Raw genomic sequence first — 21,844 nt, 5'->3', positions numbered from 1 at the left:
TGCGATTTATGGGGTAGCAAAGAGTCGGACACGACTGAGCGACTGAACTGAACTGAACTGAACTGAAGCTTTAGTTTTCCATCTCACAGGGGTCCTGGCCTGGTCCTGGAAGCCTGTCATATCAGAGGTCCAGGCCATGTGCTGACCACTAGCATCAGCGCTAGGGAACCCAGAGCACGGGCTCCGTTCCGAAGATAAATACAACTGGCAAATATTTTTATCAGGATCTTAAAGTGGCTCACTCATGTTATCTGCGGACAAATAGTGTCCTTCTCACGTTAAAGTCCCAGAAAGAGATTAAGCCCAGCTCCAGGATTAGAGCTGACTGGTTACACATTTTGTGGATATGAATCACCGCTGGTCGGTGACCTCTATATCCCACGGTTACTGTTTGACTCCGTCTGTTCTCTGCCACGTCCTGGCTCTACCTAAGAAGCAGGGAAGGAAAAGGAGAGCCTGGAGGGCCCTGTGGAGGCCGCCAGGCCTCATCTGCCGCGGAGACAGCCGCGGGGACAGCCGCCGGTCCAGTCCTGGGCGGCAGGAGAGCCGAGCCGGGAGCCTCCGCCCCACCGGCCAGGGAGAGAGCCGCCGGGTTTCAGACACTCTCGCTCCCGTCCTGTGTGGCCCTGCCCACGGCCGTGCTCGGGATTCCTCCTGTGCCCACTGCCTGCCGGCGGCTGCGCCTCCCAGAGCCCCAGGCACCCAGACACCCCAGCCACCGTCTGCCAGTGCTCACCTCTGAGATCTGGTTGTCAACTTCTGTTTTGTTCTTGCAGGGGCAAAACAAGGGTTAAAGGTTATTTTTAGTGCCTGAGGGATCCCCAGGATGGTTTTAAAAGGATACGCTGATCCCTGCTCCAATGTGAGGCCACTCTTAGCGACCCCATGGACTGCAGCCTACCAGGCTCCGTCGACCATGGGATTTTCTAGGCAGGGGTACTGGAGTGGGGTGCCATCGCCTTCTCCGGTTTAAAATCACACACGCTTACAAGTCAGCTACACTCCAATCTAAAATAAACCATAACTAACGAGGACCTGCTGTATAGCGCAGGGAACTCTGCTCAGGGTGTCTGGCAGCCTGGATGGGAGGGGAGTTTGAGGCAGAATGGATTCATGTTTATGTGCGGCTGAGTCCCTTCACTGGGCACCCGAAACCATCTCAGCATTGTAAATCAGCTACCCCATGGAATGTAGCCCAACAGCCTCTTCTGTCCATGGGATTCTCTAGACAAGAATATTGGAGTGGGTTGCCATTTCCTTCTCCAGGGGATCTTCCCGACCCAGGGATCGAACATGGGTCTCCTGCATTGCAGGCAGGTTCTTTACTGTCTGAACCACCAAGGAAGTACCCAATATAAAATAAAAAGTTTTAATGCATAAATAAATAAAATCTGAAAAAGAAGAAAATAAAATCACACACTGTGTTCCAGCTGAATCTTATACTGTGTTACAAGACAACCCTGTCTCCTTAGCACGACTGTCATTCCTGCCCTGGGGGTGGGTGGGTGGGGGTGCTGGGAGTCAGCCTGTCTTTAGGACAACAGTGAGGTTAACCAAAGCACTTCAAACTTCCTGCTTTCCACAGGAGATATCCAGAGTCTGCCTGTTGTCCCCTCCATGTGCCTTGTGGCAGGGAAGCAGGAATATCTCAAAGATTATTGTCCAAAAGGCAGACGCCATCTCTGGAGCCTGGAAACTGTGGACCAGGAGCCAAGCAGGCCCTTAGTACCAGTGTGTTCCATTCCTTCCTCTTCAGAGTCACAGGTAATTCCAGGGCCACCTGTCAACCTGTAGGTCAGACTGACCCAGATCCCACACTTGGAAAACAATAGCACAGAGTCTGTCTCTCCTTGCGCCAACAAGTAAATTATAAAAGGAATTGATGTCAGCAGATCTTCGCCATGATAAGTTTTCCTATTGCCAGGACGCAAGCTTCATGAGCTACAGATTGCATCAAAGTTGCTTATAAACTCAAACTTTGGGGTTGCATCTGTGATTGCCTTGTGCTAGAAACATGGAAATACCAAGAAGTCCCGGGAAAGATTCTTCTGGAAACTTAATGTAGGTCAAATCCATTAGCATCCAGCTTTTTTTTTGTGCAGGTCTCTGTGTGTGTGGGGGCTCGAGGTATCAGACGCTTGGTTCTCTCATTAACCTCTGTTCTCTTCTTCTTCCAAATACCGTTGAGCCTGTCCTGGAAAGGGAGACAAAGCAAGTAGGAGTGATTCATTTCTCATTTGACTAGACCCTTCATAAACATGAGTCATTTTCCCAAGAATAAGTCCTTGAGGTGAAATTGTACAATCCATCGTCTTTCTAAATCTCTCAGGCTTCAAGGCAACAAGAAGACCTCCGTGTGGGGGTTGGAACAGGTGCCAGAGAGAGCAAAGTGGGGAGGGGACCGTGGACTCACCCTGGAGCTCCAGAGAATGAAACCCAGAGAATGAAACGTGGTGTTTAATGTCATTTTTAATTAGCTTTCATATGCTATGGCGCCTCACTAGTGGTTATTTGTGCTGCTCTTCTGGGTTTTCCACAAGAGGTTCTGTTTTATGGCCACTGATACCACGTCTGCTCAGAGCTATTATCAGAAAACATGGTGACTTACACACATACAGAGACACGTGCAGTAAGCAACAGAAATGGCACCACAAGAGCAGCCCCTTGGCGTGACACTGGGGCAGCCCGCTTCGGATCACAGCCTCTGTGATTCATCAAGAGCAGGGCCGGTCACGTCCACGGGCAGCACGTGTCCTTTTCTGGGGGCCGAGCTCCAGGGACTGTTTGGTTCCAACTTTCTGATTGTTAGAAAGATGCCAGGAGCAAACTTCCTGAAAAGGGTTCCCTGGGAAACATCCACTCCCAGAAGGAGGGTTCTGAGTGGCTCTACCTGGCACTGGGGTTGGCAGGTGAGCAGGGAAGGCCCCGGTGGGAACCAGGGGTGACTCAGCTGGACTCTGGTTCTGGAGCGCTTTTCTCAGACTAAAACTGAGCCATCAAGAGCCCAAGAGGATGGCCAAGGGGTGTTCAGTCTCTCAGTCATGTTTGACTCTGCAACCCCATGGACTGCAGCACGCCAGGCTTCCCTGTCCTTCACCATCTCCCAGAGCTTGCTCAAACTCATATCCACCGAGTCGATGATGTCATCCAACCATGTCATCCTCTGTCATACCCTTCTCCTCCTGCCCTCAGTCTTTCCCAGCATCAGGGGCTTTTCCAATGAGTCGGCTCTTTGCATCAGGTGGCCAAAGTATCGGAGCTTCAGCTTTAGCATCAGTCCTTCCAATGAATATTCAGGGTTGATTTCCTTTAGGATTGATGGGTATGATCTCCTTGCAGTCCAAGGGACTCTCAGGAGTCTTCTCCAGCACTACAATTGGAAGGCATTTATTCTTCAGTACTCAGCCTTCTTAATCAGAAGGCTAAAGTGGATGGAAACACAGGTGGGAGGAAATTAAAGATGAAGGGAAGATGCTTGAGCTCTGTTTCTGGGCCAGCATGAACGCCTTCAGGAGTGCTCGGACACCCGAGGTTCGGCAGTGCTCACCGGCTCCGTGACTCCGCAGGGTCAGGGAGCCTGCAGCGGGTGCGTCTGTCTACAAATGCATGCCTGTGCAGAGCAAGTCAACCCAGCCTGGAGGAGTCTGCTCTCCGCGCCAGTCATGACGTCCACACAGACTGGTGGCACACGAAAACCGCAAATGGGACATCTCATCCCTCATTTCTGTCTTTAATCATTAGCTGCCTGCTCTTGAGTTACACCTGGGCAGCTTCTCTGGCATACAGGTGTTACTCCACAGGAAACTGTTCAACAACAGCCATCAAACAGGCCCCATGTCACCTTCAACCAGGACGGATGTGCAGACTGAACACAGTCGAGTGGGCGAAGGGTTCCCCACTGGCATGTTGAGTCTCGGCTCACGTGTCACTGACAGGGGGCCTCCCGGCGACCCTGCGCCCATGGGCCTCAGGCCCACCAGTCACGCTCTTTCAGAGCATCCTTTGCTTCTTCTCAGCGTCCAGCACAAGTTCCAGCGAGCCTGGTTTTTGCGGCCCTCTGCGTGGGGAGATGCCTGCCTCCTCCACCAGTTGCCAAAGCCCTGAGCTGGGGATTCTCTGTCCTTTCTTCACCGCCATCTACACGACACACGAGCACGTGGAGGGCCTGCAGGGACAGTTTCCAGACGAAGGGCCCAGGGATGCCTTGCACAAACCATACAATCGGGAAACACTGTCTTGCCAGTCCAGCTGCTAGCCCTGAGTGAGGGGATTCTGTTTTTCAAATTGAAACATTTGGTCAGCAAGTTCCTTTCGGTAGTTTATCCTCAAAATAGACTCTGTGTCATTCGCGTCTACCCTGACCTTGGGCTCTGCGTGTCTGACTCATACCTGGGTCAACCACAGCTGCGCAGGCAGCTGCCTTCAATCAGTTGTCACAGCCTCTGGGCACAGAGGTTCCAGTGAGTGATGTCGACAGCAATCTTGTCATTTACACTCAGAGTTTGACTTCTTAAAAAGTGTGATTTACTCACACTGCTAATATCAAAACACACACTGCCTGTTTTATAGGGGTGATTTTATTTATTTATTTATTTATTTTATAGGGGTGATTTTAAATCCGATACCTGTTCTATACAGGCTCTCTCTAACCCTGAAGGCTCCCAGACCTGCCTGTTCTCAGACTCGCCTGCTGGCAGGAAGATGCGCCTTCTAACAATAGATGTCCTCTCCCGATGAAATCCAGGACCAACTTTTCCACTGACCCAGATCTTTCACACGCAGAGAAAGGGAACGTTCACAGTTGCCGGACTGTGAGTACAGACCTGACGTTGAATAAAGGCCACACTTCTCAGCCCTGGGATTGTTTTCATTGTTCTCGGAATGTAATTTCTGGGGAAAAAAATTCTAATCCTGGCTGCAAACCATCTCCCAAACAATAACTGCTTTTAAGTACAGTTTTAAAGAGTGATTTCTGAGGCTTTGTTCTCATGACAGCAATTCATTCCTATGGCAATAGTCACGGTGCCCTACCGCTCACATTGATAAAATATGTGTATAAAATATTAAAGCGAGGCAACCAGGACTGAGGCTTGAATGAGCAACAGCGATGTGATTGAAGGGCAAGTTTCAACGTTAGGGGAAAAAAAGCAACCTTAGATGTCTGCCTTTTACTCCAAGGAAATTACACACTGGTGACTCTTGAGGAAGGAATACATACGAAAATGCACGCCCACAGACACACTGACAGACCCGGCTACCATTCAGCCATCCAGAGGGTGAGCCAGAAAGCGAGCGTCCTTATGGCTTATGCCCTAAAATGACAAGGTTTTTTTTTTTTTTTCTAACTCTTTATTTTATATCGGAGTACAGCCTGGCATGCTGTAGTCCATGGGGTCGCAGATTCAGACATGACTGAATGCCTGAACTTAACTGAAAGTGAAAGGAAGTATTAGTTGCTCAGCTGTGCCTGACTCTTCGTGACCCCACGTACTGCAGCCCACCAGGCTCCTCTGTCCATGGGATTTTCCAGGCAAGGATACTGTGGAATGGTTAGCCATTCTGTTCTCCAAGGTGATCTTCCTGACCCAGGGATCGAACCCGGGTCTCCTGCACTGCAGGCAGATTCTTTACTGACTGAGCTACCAAGAAGCCCTCAAGAAAGGCTGTAGCCTATTAACAATATTGTGATAGTTTCAGGCAGACAGCAAAGGAACCCAGCCACACATATACATGAATCCATTCTCCGTCAAACTCCCCTTCCATCCAGGCTGCCACATACCATTCAGCAGAGTTCCCTGTGCTATACAATAGGTCCTTGTTGGTTATCCATTTTAAATATAGCTGTACCTGTCTATCCCAAACTCTGTAACTATCCTTTCTCCCCCTCTTTCCTCCCAGCAACAATAAGTTTGAAATGACAGCTTTGTAGTTGCAATGTTTTCAATGTGTTAAGACTTGCAATTGGGTTTCCCAGGTGGCTCAGTGGTAAACAATTCACCTACCAATGCAGGAGACTCGGGTCTGATCCCTGGGTTAGGAAGATACCCTGGAGAAGTGAATGGCAACCCAGTATTCTTGCCTGGGAAATCCCATAGACAGAGGAGCCTGGAGGTCTATAATTTGTGGGGTCGCAAAAGAGTCGGACGTGACCGAGCGACTGAGCTCACAAGACTTGCAGTGAGTCTAAGTAGAAGAAATAATGATTTTTTCCCCCAAGAGTAAAACAAAACTGATAGCAATGTACTAAGTTGCATTTTAGGACGCTTATGGTTCACGCACAAGCCTTTATAGCATTTGTAAAACACTAAGGAACAGGACTGGCAACTTTAGTAATAAAATAGCCAGTTATCTTTCTCAGTTAAAGTGAGTTTCTTTGGGAATAACCAGAGGAATTGCAACTCAAGATATGGCAGACCGTAGGAAAATTCAGGAAACAAGAAAGGGAAACTTGCTTTTATAGGGAAAGGTGGGGGCGGGGCTTGGGAAGAGCTGGGAAGACCAAAAGAGTTCGCTGGAGGACCTGCGAGTCCAAAGCGCAGAGCTTCCCATTGGCTGGGCTGCTGCAGCGGCTGATTGACTGGGCCGTGGTCCAGTGGAGAGATGGTGTCTTCTTCCTGCTGGATGGAAAGTGGAGGCGCCTTCCTGTCCGAGATACAGGCCTGTTTCTTCCTGTTTGGAGTAATTGATGGTGATCACAGGCCTGAGAGCTCCCCCTATAGGCCTGTTCTGATCCAGCTTTTTAGCGGAGGTTCCCTTGTTAATTCCAATGCCAGATGCAGAAAGGGAATGGTGCCTTTCAGCAGAGGGCCAGGCACTCCCAGAAATGTTCCCTTTCATTATGACTTGTCCTGCGGTTGTTGTAGCTGGAATATCAGGGAGTTTCCTGTCCGGGTACTTAATCTCCTGGCTCTGGGGAGAGCTACCTGGTGGCCAGCGCATAGATACAGGAGGGCAGAAGCTGCAGAAGCAGCTCAGTCTCTTTCTGTGCTCACCCTGCCCACCTGATCTGCATTACCTCAGTCTCAATCTGTGCTGTATCATTCTCTTAATTATAAACTCCTCTTGCCTGGTGGCTCAGAGGGTAAAGACTCTGCTGGAGATGCAGGAGACCCGGGTTCAGTTCCTGGGTCTGGAAGATACCCAGGAGAAGGGCATGGCAACCCACTCCAATGGTCTTGCCTGGAGAATCCCATGGACAGAGGAGCCTGGCTGGTACAGTCCACGGGTCGCAAAGAGTCAGTAAAACTGAGGAACTAACCCACACCTTGTGTTCTGGGTCTTTTATACTTGGCTGAAAAAGAGTTACTCAAGGCTGATATTTTCATGAAAAGCATCTATTCCAGCACAGGTGTACTCTCAGAAGGTAAAAACAGTCTCTTGTTTTCACTTACAAAATTTACAGTAAGAAGAAATATAACATCTTTCTCAGATCCTGGTTTTCTCGTCTGGGAAAAAAACAAAGACCATACTTACTGGCTAGGAAATACGCAGATGATCTTGAACAGTGGGATCAGAAAGTGGTTGTGTGTGCCCATCTGAGTTGAGAAGGATGGTATTATCATACAGCAGCATTTCCTGCAGGATGTTAAGGCACTTTATAAATATTAATTATCTCATTTGTCCTCATCACTTTGTATGAGCCAGAGATATTATAGCTGTCTGGTCACCCAACTCACTAAATATCTGAAGCCGCTATTTCCAATTCAAAATAGTCTCACCTCCCTATTATTCAGAGATGTCATTGAGCTTATGAGAGATCCCGGCCCCTCTGGTTCTTTCCATCTGTTTCACTCAACTCTATTGAATCACTAAATATCTCTATTCGGGCCTATTTCTTCCCCCTTTAACATATGTTAGTTTAGCTAGAAAATATAGATACATAAAAATAAGGGTAAGCCACTCATAAGCTCATGATCATTAAAAAGTTACCTGTGGCTAATTGGTTGTATCGATTCTGAAGAGATATGTGTGAGATCATCAATCTGTATTCCCTTTAATACTGCTTCCTGTTTATCAATATCATTATTTTTAATATATTGTATATAGTTATTTTCATGTGTTATATACCATTAACAGCTGAATATCATTTCACTACAGGCAGACCTTGTTTATTGTGCTTTCAAGATTATGCTTTACAGACACTATGTTTTTATGAAATTGGAGGTTTGTGGTAACCCTGCCCTGCACAAGTCTATCGGTGCCATGTTCCAACTGCGTTTTCTCACTCCCCATCTCTGTGTCATACTTCACCAGTTCTCATGCTGTGGCAAACATTTCCATCATTATGTTTGTTATGGGAATCTGGGATGAAGGAGTGAACTTTGATGCTACTGTTGTGAAAGGATTGCAGCTCACTGAAGGCTGAGAGGATGTTCAGAATTTTTTAGCAAATCTTTAGTAACAAACTATTTTTAAATTAAGGTTTCTAGACATAATGTGATCGCACACCTCATGGACTACAGTGCAATGTAAACTTGAGTGTTATAGGCCCTGGGAAACCAGAAAATCCGTGTGGCCTGCTCCATTACGGTATTTGGCTTATTGGGGTGTCGAGAACTTACCCACAGCATTTGCCAGGTCTGCCTCTGTATGAACCTGCCATAATTAAACTAAACTCTTAAATCTAAGCACGGAGGTTGTTTCAGCATTTTTGCTGGTATAAACTGCTCCCTCCAAACCAGGCAGTCAGCTTGGTCTGTATACTTCTGAACCATTCTTCATGGCCAAACAAGTATATAAAAACTGCATCCTCTTATAAAGGTTTTTTTGTTTTGTTTTGTTTCTCGTATACAAACGGCATTATACCATGAAATTCACTTTGCTCACTTAAAAAAAAATACCTCATGAAAGTTCTTGTAGAGAATTCTTTAAATAGCTGCAGAAAATGTTATGTATGAATATACCACTATTTGTCCAACCGTTTTCCTTGATGGGCATTCAGGTTTTTTCCTGATTTTTGCCATACAAATCCTCCTGCACTAGACAACCTTGAATGTAAACACTAGTATATTCATGTGTTTAGTTCCGTAGCACAAGAGCAAAAAGGTGGGATTTCTGAGTCAAGTGGTGTATTTGTTATACGACTAGATTTGTTAGATGTGCCTCTTAAAGGCATCCGCACTGATATGTGTAAGAATTTAAGCTGCTGTGTCAGTTTCTTTCATAAAGATGCTCCAGTTGAAGCAACTTGTATGTTGTCATATAGACAAGGAAACTGATACTCAAAAAAGTAATATCTGAGAGTCAGCACTAGGATCTGGGTCTCTTGTTTCTTTGACCAGGACTTTTTGCAAAACATCAAGCCTTTACTGGGGGATGGGAGAGTTATTAAATGAGACAGAAGAGGTGTACCAGATAGTTACCGCTGTGTAACAAAGTAGCCCGACTTAGTAGCTTAAAATGAGAGCCAAGTACACAGTTATGATTCCACGGGTCAGCCCCTGAGGCTGAACTCTGCTAGACTGTCTTCTGAGTTAGGGTCCCTCATGTCTCTGCAGTCAGCTCCGCGTCAGCTGGGACGCCTCAGTTCTCCTGTGCTCTCTCTCACCCTGCGGTCACCGTCCCGGGTGTGTTTTCACGGCAGGGGCTCTACGGGAGTAAAATCCTGTGAGTCTCTGCGAGGCTTTAGGCTGGGAGCCAGTGGATCATCACTTGTGCCATACTTGGAGGCCCAAGAGAGTCCCAAGGCTGGCCCAGATTTGAAAAGCGATGAAACTGCCTCTGCCTCTTAGCGGGAGGAGCTGCAGAGTCCCACTGCGAAGGGCCAGGACAAGGGCAGGTGGAGAAGGGGGCTATGTTTGCAAACACCCACCACGTTTTCAGGTTACTTTTTTCCCACTTTCCAAACAATCGCTCTGGTATCACCTTGATGTGGTTGTTTGGATATCATGGCTCTGTTAGAGATTACAAACATTACAAAGAAAGTCATGTTTGAAGTGAAACCACAAGAAGTTCTCCCAGGATACCAAGGCCACGTAGGTCACAACTTTTCCCATGGGGAAGAAAAAATTGTCAGATAAGAAAAGTAAATCACTATGACCACTTTGCTCTCATTATTCATAATACATTACACAGAGGGATGGTGATTTATCTCTTATTTCTTTATTGCCCTCTTGGAGAGCACTGTTTGGGGTGTATATATTTTATGTCTTATTTTAAAAAAGCTTATTTCTATATGTGTGTCTCCCCCCCCCCCTTTATTATGTAATTTTCCATCTCACACAATAAACAAGTGAAGAGGAGGGATTTACAGGTCATAAAACTAGCAGGCCATCAATAAAGTTAAACAGGGTGTACTTCCTTCTGATACCTCAGCAAGAGCGTGGCCTTGGGGGCGCGGGGCAGGATACGGTTCGGGCCAAGGAGCCCAGCTCTGCCGGTGTCCCGGCTGGGCGGGCGCGGTGTGCGCCTGCACGATAGCCCCGCAGGGGCGCTCGTTAGTGCAGAGGGGGAACAGCGTCTATATTTAGAAACTTCTGGCTTCAGCCAAACGTAAAATGGATTTAGGATGTGGGCTGAGGACAAGGAAAGGAACACACACATGTTAATAGTTCGTTTGTTCTTCCCTGAATCAGCAGCTTCGTGTGGAAGATGACCTTCTGTGACATTCCTGTTTGTCTGTAATTACAGATCCGCGTGGCAAGAAAAGACACTCAAGGGGAGCTCTGCTGACTTACTGCACCGGGCATCTCCTGACGTCTGCACCCCTGCATCACCGCCTCCGAGCCAGGCCCAGCGAGCCCCCGCCCAGAGCCCCCAGGATTCTGAAGGAGGGAGCTGAAGGTCCTGGGCGCCTTCCATGGAAGAAATCCACAAAGAGGCTGACAATGTTTATAACGACTAAAATAAGCATGGAGGGAAAAACTATAGGTTTCAGTAAAAAGTGCTTTAGGGACATTCTGTACCAGAAATTCCTGTCCAAAGGGAACAGGAGACAAAAAAAAGTGGAGACCCTGTTGTTTACTTGGAGGCTTGAAAAGAAATAGGTCAGTGATTTGTTTCCATAGTGACTATTACCGAAATAAGATGCACTGACACCAATGCTGATTTATCCTCCTATTCAAGCCCTTTTACAAGATCACTTTAATCGGCGTGGGTTCTTGAATATAAACAAGAGACCAAGTTATCTTTCACAATCATTATCTTTTTGTCAGCTGCAAATGAGACTTTCTAAAAAATAATAAAGTAATCCAAATTCATGCCATACCAGCTTATGGGTTTAGATAAAGCATGGGTTTTACATATACGAATCGTGTCCTGGGGATTTGTAATTAAATTTTAGGTCTTAAAGTGTCAATATAATATGATTTCTGTGTTATTCCCAAACTGTAGGATGTTTATTTGCTATTGGCGATCCCTCAGCCATATGACGGGAGGCTGGGCGGTAAACGTGGGCACTCATGCTGGCTCCTATGACCAGTTTGAATCTGACCTTTAATCCAAGAGCAGGGTCAGGCCGGCAGTGTAGAAGGCAGCCTGCCCAGGGGAGCCATCGTTTTGGCCATTTTAGCCACCAGGTTGAACCATGCCTGATGATGCCTTCTGAAGTGATCAATATCAATTTGCAAGACAGCCGAGATGTCCTGACCAGCCCCATCTGGGTGAGACACAAGAAAGAAACCCGTGCTCGGCCCACACCCTCCATGGAAGCGCTGTCAGGAATCTGGGTCGGGAGGATCTTGTTCCCTATGGTCGGTTTTCTACGTCTGGATCATTTCCTTGGCTTAGCTCATAACCTTTGTAAACATAGCTGAAGTGGGTCAGTTCTCAACCGTGGGGTGTGGAAATCAAGTTCACCATTTTTTCCAGACTCATGGGGGACTGTGTGTGCAAGTGTGACAGCCTGCTTATGTGTGTAAGGGTGAGGGTGCACGAGTGTGTACTTGCGTGAGTGCATGTGAGCATGAGGCTGCATATATGAATGTGGGTGTGTGAACGTGGGACTGTGAGTGTGTGTGGGTGTGTCTGCGCGTGTATGAGTGTGTGAGTGTGCCCGGGAAGGAGTGCTGTGTGGAAGTGTGGCTTCAGCAGGCAAGGCACCCCGCTCACTCTGGGGGTGATCCTTCACCCACCCGCACCCACCTCCAGGTAGCAGATGATGGGGGTCATGCGTCCTCGTCTCCATTTGCCTTTTAGCAAGTTTCTTCTGTTTGATCCCTTCACGGCTATGTCGAGGGGAGAAATGGTTTCTTGAGTAAGATGGGATGGCTGGAGTGGAGGCTGAGCCTTTTGGCTAAAATTAGGTGAGAAGATTATCAGTGGATGGGCATAAATGTAAGGAGCTTAAGTGCCATGCTTCACGCCTGCACTGCGTCAGGCTCCCATCTTCCCTGTTTCCCTGGCACCAGTGTTTATCAAATAAATGTGTTTTCTCTATATCTGTCTGTGTGTTTCAGTCATATCCTACTGTTTGTGACCCCATGGACTGTAGCCCACCAGGCTCCTCTGTCCATGGGATTCTCTAGGCCAGAATACTGGAGTGGGCTGCCGTTTCCTTCTCCAGGGGATCTTCTTGACCCAGGGATCAAACCAACATCCCTTATGTCACCTGCATTGCCGGGCAGGTTTTTTTTTTTATCAGTAGTGCCATGTGGGAAGCCCTTCTCTGTACTTAAGCAATTATTACTTTTTCCTAACATAGGAGACATTAAACCTGCGCGAGCTGAGGTGACAGGCTTTATGGGAAGGCGCTTGGCAAAGAGAATGGACACCGCTGGGTCCCCTGTAAGCAGCCCCTCCTTCAGCTGGTGCTGCAGGGGGAGGCCCGCCCCGTGCTCCCGGGAGAGTTGCCAGGGCAGTGCCACCCACCGAGGACACCCCCTGCCCTCCTAATGGGAGGGACCAGCAGACCCAGTTCAGGGTCGTAGGAAGTCATAAGCAGTTCATCTGCATGTGTATGTTATGTGTTTCAAATATTGATAGAATTCATTTCTATTGACTTTACTCTATAAATGGTGTATATTGTCACCTCAACATTGTCCCACACACTCTCTCCATGTGAATATGTGTGTCTCTGTTTCATTCACTTCTCTGTCTAATGTGGTCCACTAGGTAGAAACATCACAATCTACTACCCGTCTCCTGATCAGGATTCTCTTTGGACAAATATTTTAAATGTTATTTTATTGAAATCTCTTGCTTTTAAACCTAGTTTTGTTTTCTTATTCCTCAGAGGTACTTTTCCCAGTAACTCAGCCCTAAATATTTTAAGTCAGCTTAAAAAGAAAGCAAAAAACCTATTTTTTCCTGACTGTAAAATGAATTCATGCCCATTTAAAAGTAAACACACAAAAGCTTAGTTCTTCACTCCAGGAAAAACCACTGTGGACATTTTGATGTATTTCTTTCCAGCAATTTTCTTGTACCTTTATATTACCTTTGATTTATATAAACCTACTGCCATCAAAAGAAGCAATTTCCCTCGCCCTTAAAACTCTTTGAAAATAAACTTTTAATGATTTAAATGCACTCCTTCCTGTGCTCCAATTGTTAGTCATTTAGGTGCTACCAATATTTCACTCTATTCCATGTAACAAATGTTCTGTTACCCTCTCTGTGCTCATGTTAGGTGTAGAAAGTTCCCAAAAAGGAAAATGCCACAGTAACAAAGACGAGATTGTATCCTTCACAGACCATTAATCAAAAAACAAAGACTATACAAATGGCTATATGATATCATTGTGATTTGTACTATAAAGAATAAGCCAAAAATAAAACAGCTATCACAGGGAGGCAGAAAAGCAGTCACGTGGGGTAGGTAGGACTCCGCCAGGAAAGGAGAGATTCAAGCTGGAGTTATGGGTGAACAGAGGTGGCTGATTGAAGGGGTGTGTGTGTGTGTGTGTGTGTGCGCGCGCGCGCACGTGTGTGTATGTGTGAGAGAGGGGGAGAGACCTGTGGGTGGACACGTCTGTGCTGGCATCAGGCCTGTCCACTGGCATCGAGAACATGACCTCAGCTGGGCAGGAGAGAATACAGATCATCACCCCGCTATGAAAACCTACACGTTTAACTCTGCGTTCACATTTCTGGTTCTCTCCTAAAGTGTTCATCCTGAACACTGAATGATCAGACCACAGTGCTTTGAAGGAATCACGTCTGCAAGATTTTGATATATTAAACATAAAATATTGCCCAAGGTTCTGTATTTTGGATGCCAATACCACTTATTTATTCTTTGCAACTGGTGCCAGTGACCTTGAGCATTGTTTTGACAAGGTGGCGGCCAGGAAACAAAGACAACCTCTGCTGCATGATCACCACTGTTTACTGTACATCGGCTAAGATGAGTGGCTATGAAACAAAAGCGTAGAGGAAACAAAGTTATTCTTAATGACTAAGAGCACTTCAAGAGACATATTATTAAAACAGTAAAGGTGTATATATGTGTGTGTGTGCGTATGTATGTATGCACGTGGATGTATGTACCTTTGCTCTTTGAATAATGTGCACACACAATACTTAGGGTTTCATTGAAAAAGAATCATCAGAGAGGATCTGGATGAGATAGGGGGATTCCACAGGTTCAACAATGGGCAGGAAAGGTTTTAGTAAATGGGAAGACTCTCAGGAAAGAAAGCATCAGTATTATAAATAAGTGATCTCAAATTTAATTTATTAAGTTTCAATAAAAATTTTTTACAGAATTTTTAAAGGACTTTTTTGTCAAAATAGTTCCAAAGTTTATCTAGAGAAATAATAAGAACAGCCAAGAAAATTAGCAGGAAAAAAAATCCAGGAAAATCATTTAAAATATTTCTTCTGACAGATAAGAACAAGGTAGGGTAAGGGTGAAATGGAGGCTGCTATTTTTCATATAAGCCTCAAACCTTTATTTAACTCTATGCCTGCGCTCCTATGATTAAAAACATACAAAGATGTATTAATACTTTAATACATAAAAAAGAATGTTTGCTTCATTGAGTAGTACAGCAATAGGCAGGGGTATTAGTGGACAGAGGAGAAGCCCAGAGTTTTTATAAGAATTAAAGATAAAAATAACTTTTAAAATCAGTGGCATAATTGTTAATACTTTGTAAATAAAATCAAACAAATTTAGAGCGCTTTCATAAAACCAACCCAACTAACACTACACTACTACTTAGAGATGAAAGAACGAAAAAAGGGAAGAGTTGTAAGACAAGGAAGTAAATATATAGGTGAATAAATATCTTTGGTATAATAGTAAAATAAAAATATACAGTAAAAGGTAAAGATACTTGACTCCTAAAAATTTTAAACTTCTATATGCCAGAAAAATAAGTAAAACTTAGAAGCCAATGACCAAACAGGATAACTATGTACTACAATTATGTCAATATTAGATTTAGAAATTTTTCTTAGTTGGAGTATAGCTCCCTTACACTGCTCTGTCAGTGTCTATTGTACGGCTAAGTGAATCAGCCAGATGCATATGTATGTCCCCTGTGTTTTGGATTTCCCTCCCATTTAGGTCACCACAGAGCACCAAGTTCCCTGCGCGGTACAGGAGGTGCTCATTAGTTATTTATTTTGTACACAGTGTGTACATATGTCAATGCCAACCTCCCAACTCACCCACCCCCAATGTTCAATTTTAGGGATTCCCTACAAATCAAGAATGATACACATCCTCATAGAAAAACATTCAAATAGCATAAGAAAGAATAGGTAGAGGAAGAAGGAAAAAGAGTCAACAAATAAATGAGCAACTTTGAATTCTCTGGTCAAGAAAGTGCATATTAAAATAATAACCAGACTCTGGTAACAATGAATGAACATACCCAGTGTCCATGTCTCAGTTTCCAAGGCCAGTCTCCAATGAAAGGAACCAACGAAAGACACGACATATTTTAGTGAAAAAAAAAAAAATCTACATAGTCTCAAATAAGGGAAAAAAAAAAAAGAAGTGTAACATATGTTTAAAAATAATATCTGGCAGAATACATACCCAAATGTAAGATGAATGACATTTATCTCTACTGCTAAAGTTAAGTTAGATTACAAGATTCCAAAAAAGGAAGTCTCACTTAAGAACATACAACACTGTTGTAACAAACGACTAGGACTTGAGCCATATTTTAAAGCTGCGTCTGTTTCAAAAGAAGCTGACTCAGCTCTGGAGGGTGGAAAGGCGGAGGGGCCTTGAGCACCAGCCAGATGTGGAGGTGAGATTCCACTGCTGGGTTCAGCAAGTCCCTAGTGCAGCTGGCGTTCTCTACAAGCAGCAACTTCTCATTCCTCTTCTTTCTACCCAGCTTTCATTTTCAGTGGTGCCTGACTGCTAGCAGACAGGAAGTGATTGGAATCTTTCATACTAAGATGTGAATGGGCCATTGCTGACTCAGCTTGTGATGTCTCCCAGGCAGCTCTGCATTCTAAGAGCGGCTGGTGAATCCAAGCGGACGCTAAGGGTCACAGTTACATTCATTATTTAAGCACATCTATGGATACTTTTTCTGCCCTAGTTCTGTTTCTTCTGCATGGAGATGGTATTGTTGGTACAATAGTTTAAATCTATAATTTCTAAACTTAAAAAAATTATGGTGATGCACGCACAAGTCTAGGAATATACTAAAAGCCCTCAAGCTGTACACACTTTATTTCTGGCCACTAGGTTGCATGCAGGACATTAGTTCCTGACCAGGGATGGAAACTGTGCCCCTGCAGTGGAAGCATGGAGTCTTAACCACTGGATTGCCAGGGAAGTCCCTTCCAAACTTTTGATGATGTATTTCTGTCATATTTTTAAAAATAAACACCTGCCCAAATAACTCATTGATTTCACATAAATGTGTACAACTACTGCACTAATATGCTTTATTTACCATAAACATACACATAATTAAGGGCTTCCCTGGTGGATTAGACAGTAAGGAATCTGCCTGCAATGTGGGAGACCCAGGTTCGATCATTGTCAGGAAGATTCCCTGGAGAAGGAAATGTCTATCCACTCTAGTACTCTTGCCTAGGAAATCCCACGGACAGAGGAGCCTGGCAGGCTACAGTCCATGGGATAGAAAAGATTCGGACACAACTGAGTGACTAACACTACACTACTATATACGTTAAAGGATCAGATAAACAATATTTTAAAACTATTTTATCTTAGCCTTAAAAACGTATTTTTGTTCTCATTCCATTGTGTTTTGACTGCAAGTAGTGAGAATGAATATGCCTCTCATATGTAAACTACATGTATACCCCAAATGTTGAGAGAAAACAGCCAGTGAGAGCCTCCTGTTCCCACCCTTCCCTTTGGGTGTTTACTCTATCTTCAGTGGTGATTATGCCTGTCAGACCAGCACATGTGTGTGCAGGGGCAGAGGAAGGGATCAGTTTGACCAGTTAGTAAAGTTTGATCTTATTTGATTAAAATAAGAGAAAGATAAAGAAGTTATAATGGTTTCTCTCTGTTTCCCAGTTAATTACCTGGGGGTGCATCCACTGATCCATATTTAAAACAAGAACAAGCTCAGACCCAGATTTTGTGGAAAGTGAAAGTGTTACAATTTGTGCTAAGAAGAAACTCTAATGCAAAAGAACACACAAAACAAAATCAAACACAAACCTTATTTTTCCAACTTTTACAAACTCTGTGACCTTAGGAGCATATGGCAAGGGCCCTCACAGGGCAGTGGGTGAGGACTCCGCCTGGGACCCAGCATCTCCAGCAAGGATGTTGGGGACAAACAGGCTGGGGGAGGTTGCTCCTGGAAACGAGCTGGCTTGGGAAAGAGGGCTTCTTTGCAAAACGTTGCTTAGCGGGCTGGAATTTAAATTTCCTTCCCTGCTTGGGTCCTTTTCAATGGGCGTTCACTTTTTAAAATCCCAGATTTCTGTGCTAAAGTATTTAAAGAGCAATCTCTGCAGCACAGTGAGCTTGGAGGCCTGGAGCTGATAAAGACCGGGGCTGAAATGTTTAGATAACATCATAGCCATTCACCCTGGCTGCCTTCTTTCCTCTTCCCTCACGCTAAACGCTGTGGTCTCAGAATAGCTGTGCTCTGGCCATGAGGAGGCGGATGTACAGCTTTTCAGTAAAGAACAGCCTGGACTAAAGTCACACTGTCAGCTTCTGCCTGAGAAAGGGTGTGTGTGTTGGGGGGGGGGGGGGGCAAGGCTCACATGCCCTATTCCTTGCCGGTGAGAAATGTGATATGAAACTGGCCTTACAGAATCACAGCTGTCTCCCTTTTACGGCACTGTTTTCAACGTAAGATGGCAAAGTAAAACCCAAGGAAAGGCCTGGTCTAACAGAGGACATTTATGGGGGGTGGTGGGGTGTGTGTGTGTGTGTGTGTGTGTATTTAGTCAGTCGTGTCCGACTCTTTGTGACCCCATGGGCTGTAGTCCATCGTGTGTGTGTGTATTTAGTCACTCAGTCGTGTCCGACTCTGTGACCCCATGGGCTGTAGTCCAGTGTGTGTGTGTGTGTGTGTGTGTGTGTGTGTGTGTATTCAGTCGCTCAGTTGTGTCCGACTCTTTGCGACCCCATGGGCTGTAGTCTATCAGGCCCCTCTGTCCATGGGATTCTCCAGGTAAGAATACTGGAGTAGGTATCCGTGCCCTCCTCCAGGGGCTCTTCCTGACCCCAGGGCTCAATCCCGGGTCTCTGGCACCTCAGGCTGATTCTTTACCCCAGGGTCACCAGGGAAGCCCCAAGAACACTGAAATACTGCAAGTGGGTGGTGGGAGATGGACTTGAAGAGTTAAAAAAGGTTGCACGTCGATTTGAAGTTCAAAGTGGGAATTCCCAAAAGTGATTCTTATCCTTTAAAACTGACAAGTCCACGTCCTTCTCTTCTCATGTGTCCGTCTGCCGGTCCTGCCACTTCTCTCTCCGGCAGTTACGCAGTTTATCCATCATACTGCCCCGATACACTCCTCCGTTCACCCGAACTCTCTGGGCAGCATCCCACTGTTCACCTCGACTCCACTCAGGACCGCCAGGTGGGTGAAACTGGCAGCGAAATGCTTTGAAACAAAACCAAAGACTCACGGGGCAGCGTGGCAAGGGGTATGAGAGGGGCGCCATGTTTACCAGTGGGTCTCAGGACAGCCATGTGACTGACCGACGCTGACGTACGGCCGCGTGACTGGCTGGCATGGGTCACGTGAGAATTCATGTCCGCCAATCAGCAGGCTGCGCGGGGAGTTCACGGCAGAGGCGCAAGGCCACGGGCTCGCTCCTCGGTTCTTAGGCGCACAGAGGCGATGATGCAGGAACAATCTGCCGCTGTGGTTGTCACGGAGGCTGCAGCCCTGGTCTCACGCGAGGCCGTGTGCTCACCACCGCCCCAGCCCAGAAGTGTAGGGGTGCACCTGGGCGTACAGGAGTAACGCGGTTATTTCTAGTAGGATCGGCTCCGCGTGGACCCAGGTGCCCGGTGGAGCGGGAGCTGGGAGGAAGCCTCTGCTGGACTGTGTGTGCCATGAGCTCTGGTAACATTAGTTACTAGTGTCTGTCCTTCGAGTGTAACACTAACGCTTCTTTTCGGTAATAGGAGAGACTGCCCCTCTGCCTCCGCCCTTTCTCGTCACTGGGACCTGCAGTCACCGGCTGTCTGCTGACAACTGGAAGGGCAGGAGGCCCACTCCTGGGGGCAGTTTCGAGGTGCCCTAGGTGTGTGGCGACCCAACCTGGGTGAGAACCTGGCGTCTGGGGCCGCGGTCATGCGGGGGAAGGGACAGGCTGGACTTCGGCGGCCTGTGCCTCTGCAGGCACGGCTGCAGCCCGACCCGCCAGACTCAGCACCAATGGCTCACAGCCCAGGGTCTCAGCTCCCTCGGACACGTACTGTCAAGTGTGTGCAGAGACGTGTAAACTCCAGACGGGAGCCCTGTCCGCTGTCTGGTTTAGCCAAGGGGCCGAAGCCAGTGAATTAGGCGCCGCTGCCATCTGGTGGAGACACGCCCGCGTTCTAACGCCACGGTTTACTTTTTTTTTTTTTTTTCCCCTCTGAAGGATGAAGGAAATGCCCTCTGAAGTTGAAGATGGGAGCCTTCAGGTCAGACGTATCAGAGCCCCAAGGCAGTGGGCGGAAGCTGTGAGTGTCAGGTCAGGATGCTGGACCGTCTCCAGGGCTTCCTGAAGGTGGATGTCAGAGGCTGGCAGTCACTTCTGTGAAGTGTTTGGACTTCCCACAGTATCAGATGTACTCACAATGAAAGAACCACAGGGTACACCAAAGTCAAGCTGTAAATTACTTGTATTGTATACATTTGGGGTTGTCTGGTTCATTCTTTCTCTCCATTCAGATGTCAGGTTGCTGTCAATGAGCCCATTTATTCAGTCTGAAGCGTGGATGAGGGACTTCCCTGTGTGGTCAGTACAGTGGTTAAGACTGCATTCCCAATGCAGGTGCGGGGGGCGCTCCACAGAAAAAGAGAGGCAGTGGAACTTGCCTCAGCAAAGCCGAGGGGTCCCGAGGAGAGCTGAGCCTGCTGTCCGCCAACCCAGCCCCTCAGCGAGCAAGAGACAATCAGAGGCAACAGAGGTTCGATCTAAGCAGTTCCACTTTATTGTCACAAACTCTTAGTTTATATAGGCAAGCAAGGGGGTTTTGCGAGGAACTTTCTATAGTTGCACCAATCACGTTAAAGGTCAAATCGTAATATGCCATAGTCGCACCAATCACGTTAAAGGTCAAATCATAATATGCCATAGTTGCACCAATCACGTTAATGGTCAAATCATCATGCGCCTTCATTGTAGTAGTCTACCGTGATTACCAGCTGTCCACGTGCACAGAAATCAAGAGAGCCAAACAAAACTTTTGACAAACAACTTAGGCCACACCCTCATCTTGTCTGCCAGGCGCCATCTTAGCTCTAAACCGCAAAGCTAGCCCTTCTTTTCTAAGGTTTCCCATTTAGGGACCCACATGCAGGGGCATAGGTTCAGTCCCTGGTCAGAGAACTAAGATCCTGCAAGCCACACCGTGTGGTCAAAATAAAAAAATAAAGTGCAGATGACAATGACCTGATTCCACATGGCCACCAGTGAACTCAGAAAAAGTCTGGAGGGAGCCCGACTGAGCAGAAATAACCTAGCAAAGAATGTTATATTTCCTCTGACTCCAGAAAATAACAGTTGTCCACGTCAGTGTCATCTGTGCTTCAGAAAATCAGGTTAGACAATGATTAATGAAGCTGAATAGCCAACGGTGTCTAAATAAATGTCCTTTTGCTCTTCAGAGCCTTGTACTCCCCCGTTTGTACTTTATTGCTTCAGATTTTCAAAGGCCTTTTGCTGTACCCTTTGCTAAGCCAGGTTAGGGGACAATAAGGACAACTGGTGAAAAAAGAAAGACCTGTGTCCACTGCAGCTTGGGCCTCATGCTCTTTGATTTACAAAAGTTCCTCCATCAAATGCTCTGAAGAAAAAAACCAAGATGGAGAGAATTCACTGCATGGCCTGAGTTAGCCAGCCAGTACATGGCAAGGGCAGAGCGTGAGCCTAGAGCTCTCTGAATTAAGAGAGTGGGCTCTTGCAAAGCATGGACATGGCCTGCTGAGGTGCTGGGCTGCCGTCCAGACACCTGACTTCTCCCCCGCGGCCCAGCTCCCCTCTCGTGGCTTCCTGATGGACTTCCTGGGAAACTGGAAGAGCCTACTTCCAGTGAGGAAGGTTTCCAGACAGGACTGCATTAAAGTCATCCTGATCTTTTTTCCCTGTGTCGTGTAAGAATAAGCCTGGTGCAGAAGGAGGAGAGCTAGGCCAGATTTGAGGATCTTCAGCCCGGAGATTCAGGAAGCAGAGATCTTAATTTTTGGAGCCGTTCTGTCAGGCACTTTACAGCTTCCTCTCCTGACTACTCAGTGCCCTAAATTTCCAGGCTGCTGGTCTCCAAATTGACAAGTA

At 46.4% G+C, this 21,844-nt stretch overlaps 1 long non-coding RNA gene across 1 annotated transcript; it reads right to left on the bottom strand.

Moving 5' to 3' along the window:
• Positions 1 to 1,355: 1,355 nt before the first annotated feature.
• LOC138428498 (uncharacterized) lies at positions 1,356 to 16,068 on the bottom strand. The gene is made up of 3 exons (XR_011252468.1): positions 15,762 to 16,068; positions 7,474 to 7,575; positions 1,356 to 2,194 (listed from the first exon to the last, which is right to left on the bottom strand). It is a non-coding gene; the product is annotated as an uncharacterized lncRNA (long non-coding RNA).
• Positions 16,069 to 21,844: the final 5,776 nt, after the last annotated feature.

The sequence above is a fragment of the Ovis canadensis genome, chromosome 23 (assembly GCF_042477335.2).
Source record: "Ovis canadensis isolate MfBH-ARS-UI-01 breed Bighorn chromosome 23, ARS-UI_OviCan_v2, whole genome shotgun sequence".
Taxonomy (NCBI): Eukaryota; Metazoa; Chordata; class Mammalia; order Artiodactyla; family Bovidae; genus Ovis; species Ovis canadensis.
This window is presented reverse-complemented; position numbering and strand designations above follow the sequence as displayed.